The 12,380-nt window shown below is 45.3% G+C and overlaps 1 protein-coding gene across 3 annotated transcripts in view; it reads left to right on the plus strand.

Moving 5' to 3' along the window:
• The window catches only part of AFG1L (AFG1 like ATPase), a 115,594-nt gene that overhangs the window by 17,882 nt on the left and 85,332 nt on the right, over positions 1-12,380 (plus strand). The window lies entirely within an intron of this gene.

Genomic DNA, 12,380 nt, shown 5'->3' on the forward strand with positions numbered 1-12,380 from the left:
CATCTTATAAGGTAATTCCTACGCAGGCACAGACTAGGATAAGCTCTCTACTTAAAAGGGTTGTTGAAAGAGAAAGGTCTTCAGTAGGGGCTGAAAAGATACCAGAGATGTTGCCTGTTTAGTATTTAAGGGGAGGGAATTCCAAAGGGTCGATGCCACAATAATGAAGGTCTGCTCCCTATGTTGTGCATAACAGACCTCCTGATAAGATGGTATCTGAAGGAGGCCCTCCCCCGCAGAGCGCAGCAGTCGGCTGGGTATATAAGGGATGAGACAATCTTTCAGGTTTCATTCAGACAGTTTGGTAGCTTTATACGTCATACACTTTTGCAAGCACATTGTAGAACATTTGTCCCTCCCACATCCCAACGTCTGCCATAGCCTTGAATGTATGGGCTGCCCTGCTCTCAAAGTTGCAGTACGGATATACATATGAACTAAAACCACAGCTTTGCCTTTCAGTAGATGTATAGGTGATAGACCCAAGCCTACTAATGGTGAGTGCATTTTGTGGCTCCTTTGTTATGTTCCCATACACCACTTCTTCCCTAAAAATGCATTTCCAGCTCCAGTGACAGACTGATACTAAAAATGAGCACTGGTATTTAAAGCATGAGATAGGTCTGGAAGATGAGACTGCCAGGTCAGAAGGCACTCACCAAGCTACTGGGGAAGAAGAAAGGACAAGTATGAGTAGCGCTGTGACTAATGATGCAGCTGGGTCAAAGCCGAAAGGAAGCCCAGAGGCTGATGTGCACAGATGCGAAAGGAGAATCCAGAGTTGTATGACGCACACAATAGAGACATGGAATGTGAGAAACATGAACCAGGGAAAGATAGAAATCGTCAAGCAAGAAATGGAACGTATCAACATTACAATACTTGGTGTGAGTGAATTAAAATGGACAGGAATGGGACATTTTCGATCAGGCAACTACAAAATATTTTATGCAGGAAATGAGAAATTAAGAAGAAATGGGGTTGCTTTAATAGTGAGAAATGATGTAGTAAAAGCAATTAGGAGCTATAACACAAGGTCTGAGTGAGTGATATCAATGAGATTTAATAGGAAACCTATTAACATAACCATCATCCAAGTCTACGCTGCAATGGCAAACTCAGAAGAAGAGGAATTGGAGAAATTTTAGGCAGAAGTACAGGAGGAAATTGATCACACACCAAAACAAGATGTGCTGATAATCATGGGGGACTGGAATGCAAAAGTAGGGAATAGAGAAGAACTAGGAATTGTGGGGAAATGGGGCTTAGGAGATAGAAATGAAGCAGGAGAAAGACTTACTGAATTCTGTGAAGCCAATAATTTGTTTCTTGTAAACACATTTTTTGAGCAACCAAAAATATGATAGTACACTTGGACATCACCAAATGGTCAATATAGGAAACAAATTGATTATATAATTGGTAACAGAAGATGGAGAAGTTCCATACTTTCTGCAAAAACAAGACCAGGAGCAGACTGTGGTACAGATCGTGAACTGGTAATATCAAAAATCAGAGTAAAGCTAAAGAAGAACAACAAATTATTTTATTATTATTATTTATTAAATTTATATACCGCCCCATAGCCGAAGCTCTCTGGGCGGTTCACAACAAACGAAACCAACATACAATTAAAAACCACATATCAATTAAAATGTTAATTATACAAAAGTTAAGACATAATTAAACACATATTAAATGCATATTAAATACTAAAATGCAGGAATGTTCGAATGCTAATATGCTAAAAATGCTAAAGTTAAAATGCTAAAATGCCTGGGAGAAGAGGAAGTTTTTACCTGGTGCCGGAAAGATAGTAATGTTGGCGCCAGGCGTATCTCATCAGGAAGAGTATTCCATAATTCGGGGGCCACCACTGAGAAGGCCCTTTTTCTTGTTGTCATCTTCCGGGCTTCTCTCTGAGTAGGCACCCGGAGGAGGGCCTTCGATGCTGAGCGTAGTGTACGGGTAAGTTCATATCGGGAGAGGCACTGCCTCAGGTATTGTGGTCCCATGCCGTGCAAGGCTTTATAGGTTAAGACCAGCACCTTGAATCGAGCCCGGAAACATATAGGCAACCAGTGCAAGCGGGCCAGAATCATAATGCCAAAATATTATTTAAATAACATCCCAGAAGAATATAAAGATAAATAAGGAACTGATGTGAGGCTTTCAACTTAGTTGACAGAGAACCATAAGAACTCTGGAGTGAAGTCACAGACGTTATCAGGGAAGAATGCAAAAAGACAATACCTCTCGTTAAAAAGAGAGAAAGACCTCAATGGATGACTGAAGAAACCCTTAAAATGGTTAAAGAGAGAAGGAAAGCAAAAGCAGAAGGAGACAGAAACATTGTTAGAACCCTAAATGCAACAATATAGTGATTAGTACGAAGGGACAAAGGGAAGTATTACAATAGTTATTGTATAGAAATAGAAGAGGACAACAAAAAGGGTAGAACAAGAGCCCTATTCCGAAAGATTAGAGAAATGAAAGGGAAATTTAAAACAAGAGTATGTTGAACAATCAATGGGAACACACTGACTGACCAAGATGAAATAAAAGGAAGATGGAAGCAATACACTGAAGAACTCTATAAAAGAGATGCCAGAACGACAGATTCATTAATGGAGGAACCGTATGATGAAGAACCAGAAATGCTAGACAGTGAGGTGAGAGCTGCTCTTAAAATACTTGGAAGAAAGAAATCACCAGGAACAGACGGCATACCAATAGAGTTGCTACAAGCTACTGAGATTGAATCTGTCCAAATTTTGACAAAAAATTGTCAACAAATATGGAAAACTAAACAATGGCCCACAGACTGGAAGTGTTCAATATACATTCCAATTCCAAAGAAAGGGGATTCCAGGGAATGCAGTAATTATCGAACTATTGCCTTAATATCCCATGCAAGTAAAGTAATGCTCAAGATTCTACAACAAAGGCTCTTACCCTATATGGAGCGAGAAATGCCAGATGTCCAAGCTGGATTTAGAAAGATAAGAGGCACCAGAGATGATATCGCAAACACATGTTGGATAATGGAACGGACCAAGGAATTTCAGAAGGAAATCACCCTGTGCTTTATAGATTACAGCAAAGCCTTTGAGTGTGTAAATCACAAAAAACTATGGAATGCTTTAAAAGAAATGGGGGTGCCACAGCATCTGATTGTCCTGATGCGCAACCTATACTCTGAACAAGAGGCTACTGTAAGGTCAGAATATGGAGAAACCCATTGGTTCCCAATAGGAAAGGGTGTGAGACAGGAGTGTATTTTATCACCCTGTTTGTTTAATCTATACGCAGAACATATCATATGGAAAGCGGGATTGGACCAAGATGAAGGAGGTGTGAAAACTGGAGGGAGAAATATCAATAATTTAAGATATGCAGACGATATCATATTACTAGCAGAAACCAGTAATGATTTGAAACAAACGCTGATGAAAGTTAAAGAGGAAAGCACAAAAGCAGGACTACAGTTGAGCGTCAAGAAGACTAAAGCAATGACAACAGAAGTTCTATGTAACTTTAAAGTTGACGATGAGGACATTGAACTTGTCAAGGATTATCAATACCTTGGCACAGTCATTAACCAAAATGGAGACAATAGTCAAGAAATCAGAAGAAGGCTAGGACTGGGGAGGGCAGCTATGAGAGAATAATAATAATAATAAAATAATAAAATTTTATTTCTAAGCCGCCTATCTGGCCGAATTAACGGCCGCTCTAGGTGGCGTACATAAAAATTAAAATACAACATATAAGTACAATTATAACATCAGTCTCTAATTAATCCACCCCCCCACATCTTTACAAACTAAAACCAGATTATCCAGGAGTCCTGTAGGCCCGCCTAAACAGCCAAGTTTTCAGTCCTCAGCGGAAACCTACCAGGGAGGGGGCATGGCGAAGGTCATATGGCAGAGAATTCCAGAGGGTGGGGGCCACAATCGAGAATGCCCTCTCTCTGGTCTGCACCAGCCTAGCTGTTTTAACTGGTGGGACCGAGAGAAGGTCTTGTGAGGCTGATCTCGTCAGGTGATGCTGGAGGCGCTCCTTTAGATAAACTGGACCGAAACCGTGTAGGGCTTTAAAGGTTAACACCAACACCTTGAATTGGGCCCGGTAAACAACTGGTAGCCAGTGCAGATCTTCTAGCACTGGAGTGATATGATCATGGCGGCGGCTGTTTTTAATCAACCGTGCCGCCGCATTCTGTACCAGCTGTAATTTCCGGACCGTCTTCAAGGGTAACCCAACGTAGAGCGCATTACAGTAGTCTAAGCGAGAGGAGACCAGGGCATGTACCACCTGTGGGAGCAGATGGACAGGAAGGTAGGGTCGCAGCCTCTGTATCAGATGTAATTGATACCAAGCTGCCCGGCTCACTGCCAAAACCTGAGCCTCCATGGACAGCTGGGAGTTAAGAATGACCCCGAGGCTGCAAACCTGGTCCTTCAGGGGCAATCTTACCCCATTCAACACCAGGTCAATATCTCCTAACCTCTTGTCTCCCACAAGCAGTACCTCGGTCTTGTCGGGGTTCAGTTTCAGCCTATTACCTCCCATCCATTCACTTACGGACTCCAGGCACTTGGGAATAGTATCCACAGCCAACTCTGGTGAGGACTTAAATGAGAGATAGAGCTGAATGTCATCCACATATTGGTGACACTGCAACCCAAATCTCCTGATGATAGCCCCCAGCGGCTTTACATAGACGTTAAATAGCATGGGAGAGAGGATAGAACCCTGTGGCACATCACAATTGAGAGGCCAAGGGTCTGAAACCTCCTCTCCCAATGCCACCCGTTGGTGCCTGTCTCAGAGATAGGAACGGAACCACCGTAAAACCGTGCCCTCTATTCCTATTCCCTCCAGGCGATCCAAGAGGATACCATGGTCAACGGTATCGAAAGCCGCTGAGAGATCCAGGAGGACGAGGAATGAATGTTCTCCCCTATCCAACGCCCTCCTCAAATCATCCACCAGAGCGACCAAGGCTGTTTCAGTTCCATGTCCAGTCCTGAAGCCCGATTGGAATGGATCTAAATAATCTGCTTCCTCCAAGTGTGTCTGTAACTGTTTGGCCACCACTCGCTCGATCACCTTGCCCAAAAATGGTAGATTAGAGACTGGGCGAAAGTTGTTCAACTTTTGGGGATCCAAGGAGGACTTTTTCAAGATGGGCTTTATTACCGCCTCCTTGAGGGCAGAGGGCAGTGCACCCTCTTCCAAGGAAGCATTTACCACTGCCTTGATCCCTTCGCTCAGTCTCTCTTTGCAGCCCACAATGAGCCACGTGGGGCAAGGATCAGACAGGTGGTCGGCCTCACAGTAGAGAGCACCTTGTCCACTTCCTCAGAGGGAAGAGGCTGAAACCGATCCCACCGGACTGGAATGCAACTGGCCATCTCTGGCCCACTTCCTGTATCCACGGCGTACGGAATCGTACTCTTCAGGCGCTCGATTTTATCAGCAAAGTGTTTGGCAAATGCGTCACAGGAGGCTTTAGAATGCTCCATGGGTTCCTGCGCAACTGGACCGACCAGGCGGTTCCTGCGCAACTGGACCGACCAGGCTTCGGACCACTTGGAACAACCTCCTGGGACAACACTCAGCGGATGCAATAGAGGCAGCAAAGAAATCCCTCTTTGTTGCCTTTGTTGCCACTTGGTAGGCAGCTGCTATTGCTGCTCTAACCAGTGTCCGATTGTCTTCGGAGCGAGATTTCCGCCACCGGCGCTCTAGTCGTCTCACCTCCTGCCTCAGACCCCGTAAGCATGGTGTGTACTAGGGTGCAATCTGAGTTCTATTCAGGGGGAGAGGACGTTTCGGAGCCACCCGGTCTATTGCCCTGGTGATCTTCCTATTCCACTCTGCCACCAGGGTTTCAGCCGGGCGACCTTCTGATGGCTCCAAGTCTCCCAGCACCTTCAGGAATCCCTTTGGCTCCATCAGGCGTCTGGGACGGACCATCCTAATAGGTCCCTTTCCCCTGCGGAGGGTGTGTGGCAATGAGAGGTCCATGTTCACCAAATAGTGATCTGACCATGACACGGGGTTCGAAGAAACAGCCCCCATTTTCAGAGCACTTCCTTCCCCTCCCGAGACAAATACAAGGTCAAGAGCATGACCGGCTACATGGGTAGGCCCAAAATTACTAAGGTGCAGTTCCCAGGAAGTCATGGTTTCCATGAAATCCCGAGGAGCTCCTATGAGAGCCGCCTCGGCATGCAGGTTAAAGTCCCCCAAAACCAAAAGGTTGGGGGAGAGAGCCCGCACGCCCGAGACAACCTCGAGCACCTCGGTCAGGGAGTCAGCTGTGCAGCGGGGTGGGCGGTACACAAGCGGAATCCCTAAACTGCCCTTAGGGCCCAACCTCCAGTACATGCAGTCAACAAACTTGGTCTCGTGGAGAGGGAGTCTGGCAAAACTCAAGGACCCTCGGTAGATAACTGCCACTCCCCCTCCCCGCCTACCAATCCTCGGCTGCAGCGCGTACTGGAAACCGGCTGGACACATGGCCTCAAGCACAGGAGCTGAGGCCTCATCCAGCCAGGTTTCCGTAATACACAACAGGTCTGCGTTCTCATCCACGATCATGTCATGGATGAGCGATGTTTTCTGTACCACAGACCTGGCGTTACACAACAGCAGTCGAAGGTTGGATGGAGTCGTACATCCCCCAGTTATCTTCTGGTGGTGAGCCGGCCCGGAACAGGGGATGGATATTATGCATCTATCCCTTGTTCCCCGAAACTGGCCTGGCCTGCTCCTCACACCCCTCCAGCATCTGCCGCCTAGCCTCTTAATATCGTGGCTTCCCACCCTCCCCACAGGAACCCTCTCTGATATGCACATGTCCCCCTCTCACCTGGGACTTGAGCAGAATCCCCCACCCCCAGACAAGTCCACGTAAAGTTGTCAAAGTGCTTCGTTGTCCTCCTCCCTTCACAAATCCTGTTCTTCCGGAGCGGCCGTGTCAATGGTACTCTTTCTCCTCCTCTCTTCTGTGTCTAAGTCACAAGGGACAGGCAGGCAGCGCCCTAACCCACTGCTCCACGTCCTCCACGTCCTCAACCAGCCAACTCCCACACTCCAGAGACACCTTCCAGCGGCGACAACAAGGTTGCAGCGGCAGCCGGCGATGGAGAACGCCAGCGGCCACCGAAGGGCCAGGGCGTCCGCCGAGCCGACGCCCCCCAATTCCCCTCGTCGGCACAGGCCGCGTCCAAATTCCGGCCGTTCTCCGCGGCGTTCTCTCGCTGCGGCGCCGGACCGCGCCCAAACTCTGGCCGCTCCGTGCCGAGGCAAGGAAGGCAGGCCACGTCCAGTCTCTGGTCGCTGTCCGTGGCGCTCTCTCGCCACCGCTGGGCCGCGCTCAAACTGCGGCCGCTCTCTAGCCGCCGCCGGGCCCACTGCTCTCCACGGCCTCTCCACACCTGGCCGTTCTCTCCCCACCGCCGGGCCAATGCTCTCCGCGGCCCTCTGTGCCAGGGCAAGGAAGGCAGGCCACACCCAATCTCCGGCCGCTCAAGGTCCTCAAATGCAAAGATGTATCACTGAAAACTAAAGTCAGGATCATTCAGACCATGGTATACCTGATCTCTATGTATGGATGTGAAAGTTGGTCAGTTAAAAAAGTGAGTAAGAAAAATCCACTCATTTGAAATGTGGTGTTGAGGAGAGCTTTGGCCATACCATGGACTGTGAAAAAGACAAATAATTGGGTGTTAGAGCAAATTAAATCAGAGCTATCACTAGAAGCTAAAATGATGAAACTGAGGTTATCATACTTTGGACACGTAATGAGAAGACATGATTCTCTAGAAAAGACAATAATGGTGGGGAAAACAGCAGGGAGTAGAAAAAGAAGAAGGCCAAACAAGAGATGGATTGATTCCATAAAGGAAGCCACAGACCTGAACTTACAAGATCTGAATAGGGTGGTTCATGACAGATGCTGTTGGAGGTTGCTGATTCATAGGGTCGCCATAAGTCGTAATCAACTTGAAGGCACATAACAATTCAAAGCACACTGGGCTAAGTTCAGGGCTGAGTTCTATGCCAAATTATTTTTCTGTGCTTTATGTCATATGTTTGTTTAAGTATAAGTATGTGTTTAATTTAAAAATATCTTGTTTAACTGTCATAGAGTTCTGTCACTTCCAGTGTCTGGAGAGAGAGCTTCCAGTGTCTGGAGCAGGGAATTGTATCCTTCCTGCTCTCTTCTCCACCAGGGAGCCACTTTTGGATTCTGCTTTGCTGGACAGTCACTGGGATCGCCTCTTGCCTTGGCTTGGGTCACTCCTGATCTCCACTTTCCGGTCCTGCAGGGGAGGCTTTACTTTGTGATCAAGGAATCCGCCCTTGCTGGATTGAGTGGTTTTCCTCCTCCGCAGCTCTCTAGTTTTTGCATGAGCTAGTTTGTCTCATGGAGTTTCAACAACATCTTGCTTCCATTCTTCCCTCTGCCTGCTTGCTTCTCCACAACTGGAAGCAGAATCCACCTGCCGAGGGGCAGGTTCTTCCCTCCCTACTCCAGCAATGTAAGTGAAGCGCTGTCAACCTGCCGGGCAAAGAGAGAAAGAGGAGAGGGCTAGTTACATCTCGGATATCCGTGATTCTCCATCCCCATACTCAACTTCTTTCTCTCTTCTTATTCCATCCCCAGTGCCAACTTCAGGAAAGTCTCCTGTTCTGCTCACTCCAGGGGTAGCTGCCACTGCCTCCAGCAGCAACCAGCACTGCCATGAGTGGAGTGCCCCTATCTGGCTTTCCTTCGGCCTGCAGCCTTGGCTGCTTCTTCACAAGGCTGCTTCAATCATCTTCTAACCCTGCCCCCAACAAGAAAGGGGAAAGTCAAAAGAGCATGAAGACAGGGAAGAAGGAGGAAGATGTATCTATCCTTCCCTTGCCCCTGCAGGCAGATAGAGACCTTCCAGCCACTGGGCAATCTCTTGTTGCTGCTCATGCATAATCTCATCATTGCTGCTGTTCCTGCTATTTTCATGAAGACCGGCCCTTGAGTGCACTAGCTTGTCTGGCATTTGCCAGAAGTGCCAGATGGCCAGTATGGGCCTATGCAGTTCTTTGCATTATGAGGCCAGCACAGGTTTGGGAATCCTCTTTTTAACCTGGTAAAGTTTCACCCTGAGATACTTTGGGAATGAGTGAAATCTGCACTGATCAGTGTACTGATCCTCTGGATGCCCTAAATAGTGCAGTCAGTGTGGGAGCTGTTTTCTGGCCAGCACAATCACTTAATAATGTAGATTACTCTGTTTGCCACAGAACAAAACAAAGAAATGGAGCTGTGGATGGAATTCTGAATTGAACTCCTTTCTCCACTCCTGCATTCAATAGGACATTTTATTCCACTGCAATATTCAGTTGCTTCATTCAGCAGAGTCCTGTCTTACAAACAGTGCCTTTGGAGACCTCTTCATGCTTTAATACTTGAAACAAGATTATCTGGAATTTCTTTTAAGCAAAAGGATCTCTGTAGAGTTGTAATCCAAATTTATTCCAGTTTTATACTGTAGTTCAAGAAGCCCAGGATCAGAGCTGTCCTTCCTGTTAGTTAGACGTTGTGTGGAATCTTGCCACTTCCCTTTTGCAATATACCAGTATTTTTTCTCTTTGGCATGTGAAAATTCACAGCTGGGTTAATAGTAATCAAGGTGGCACAAGGCAATCAAGTGTGTTTGTTTCCTGACAGGTGATAAATCTTTTGAGGAGTTCATCATTAAAATACTTTAATCCCATTGTGGCCCTGCCATATCCAGCTACTGAGCTACAGACCATTTGTAAATGACCAGTGGAGAATAGGGAATATGATAAGTACCATGAATTAGCCAAAGACAAATTATACCAGTCTATCCTAATTTCCTCCTTTGATAGGAAACTGGCATAGTAGACTCGTATATAATATACCTTGACTTTAAGGCCTTGGATACTGTTAAACGAGTAACTGAGGTAAGTGTTGGCCCCAGAGCCACTAGCTGAACGATGATAGAATATTCGTATTAATGGACTGTTATCAAGATGAAGCACAGTGAGATACAATTTTGTTAGATAGTTGGGCAATAGACATGTGGATGAGGATGGTAGCTTTGAATTTCAGATGCTACAGCAATTGCTTTCTCCATTGAAAATTATACCTTTGCAAAGGTAATTTTAGAAGCAAGATATTTATCCACTGTGTACTTATGAAGAGAAAAACTAAAATGGCAACCATGATATATTATCTGATAAAATACCAGTTTCCCTCACAACAGCTCTATGGTCATGATAATTTCCATTCTTGAAATCTGAGATGGTGATTTTCCCAGAGTCACCTAGCATCAGGGAGCTGAGTCCAAGTCAAATCTTAGCACTTTTGTTGGACCAAAGTGCCTTCCAGTATCCACTTTCTGTAGTGCTGAAAGGGGTTTTAACAAAAATGCCTATTACGTTGCTTTTTATAGGTAAGCAGATTAGAAACTGAAGTTTCTATAAAACCTTTCTATATTGTCTCCTGGGCAATAACTTCAGAATGAGTTATTCCTTTTTCTTTCATCCATCAAAGTGACTGCCTTGGCTCTGAAATAATGACAACTGTGTACTGCATGTCCCCTTATCCACAGAGGCAATGACAACAGCCAAGCAAGAACAGCCCTCCCATTAAACTGGTTGGGATGCACCTATTTTGTTTTGCAGCAGCCACAGTTGCCGTATATATAGACACCAGGCCACAGACACATGCTGGGGTTGGAGAATAAGCACAGCTCATAGAGTGAAGCAATAGCGTATAGGTTATGTATGTATGTGGAATGGATGGATGTGGGGTGTATGCCTGCTTTTATGTGGGATGTGTAGTCCTGAGGCTTATACTGTTTGTCCATGACCACCATCATAGCAGTCACTGCATAAGGTATTGTATTTCCTAGCTGGTGCTGGCCTTTAATCTGTTTAGTCCTTAAAGTTACTAGTCTTTTAGTTACTTAAATCCACTGATTTCAGTGGGTCTACTTCTGTGTGTTTTTCCCACTGTGTGTTTTTTGGTCATGTATTTATTTATTTATTAGATTTATATCCTGCCTTTCTTCTAAGTCAGCCTTTCCCAACCAGTGTGCCTCCAGATGTTGTTGGACTACAACTCCCATCAGTCTCAGCTAGCATTGCCAATGGTCAGGAAGATGGGAGTTGTAGTCCAACATCTGGAGGCACACTGGTTGGGAAAGGCTGTTCTAAGTACTGAGACAGGTGGCTTGAGTGTAAATACCCTGTTCTGTTGCTTGTTGTGACTTGATAAACTAGCATTCTCTGTTTGAGGGGATGGGCATGCTGGTCAATTGATTAGTCAAATATAACTTTAAAAATTGCATGATCAATTGATAGGTCAGCTTTTCAAAATGTCTAATTTGTAGTCCTGTAACAAAAAAGAGAGTCTCAAGGTAATTACAATAGCTTCCTCTTATGAAACAACATTATTACATTCTAAATTACTGTATTCAATTATTATTTACAAAATTCATAACTGTTTGTAATATTCAAGAGATGGAAGTGTTACTCTTGGCTTATATTCAGGGGTGTAGATGTCTTGGGCCTTGGGAGGTCTTAGACCCCTTATATTTTTGTGAGCAGGGTCCCTATGTCTCCAGTGTCCTACAAACTGATCAGCATGAAAGGGAAGTGTGTTAGTCACTGAGAAAAACCTTCTAACTCTGAGACCCTTCTCAGTAGCTAACACACTCCCCATTCATGCTGATTGGCTCATAGGGATGTCTGTTGTTGGGGAAGGCATGCACGGAGAAGTCTGAGAAGTGTGGAGATGATGATGGAGAGCAAGCAAGCAAGTGAGGTATGGCTGTGAGAGAGTGCGGCATGATTATTATGAAGGAACCCTGCACTTCTGGATTTGCCACTACATTACTGCTTTTATTCAAACCCTAGGATTAACTCAAGCAGTAACACATTTTGCTCCAAATGAAATTAAATACGAATAGTAACTCTAAAATATAGAAGTTAATTTTTAAATATAGTTATTGCTGTAGCATGTTGATCAGTGGTGCCTGCTCCTAAATGAAGCAGGACTTCGTTACCCTGATTCCATTGCATTAGTGTATGTTAGAATGTGCTGCTAAAATCATTGCTAGTGTAGGACTTAATATTGCTGTTCCTCCACCCCACTGTCCCTGCCTCCCTGCTGAACAGATGTGCTGTTATGTATTCCTTTTCAGATTTTGTAAACTAGTCCTTATATCATTTTGCCTTTTCTGTCCCTCTGCCTAACTCAGAGATTCCTGAGCTCTGTTCTGTCTTAAACCCAAGCATTTCAAAGCATCTGGTGTAGGATGTTGGCAAACACTTTCTGAAAATGTATG

This window comes from Rhineura floridana, chromosome 4 (genome assembly GCF_030035675.1).
Source record: "Rhineura floridana isolate rRhiFlo1 chromosome 4, rRhiFlo1.hap2, whole genome shotgun sequence".
NCBI lineage: Eukaryota > Metazoa > Chordata > Lepidosauria > Squamata > Rhineuridae > Rhineura > Rhineura floridana.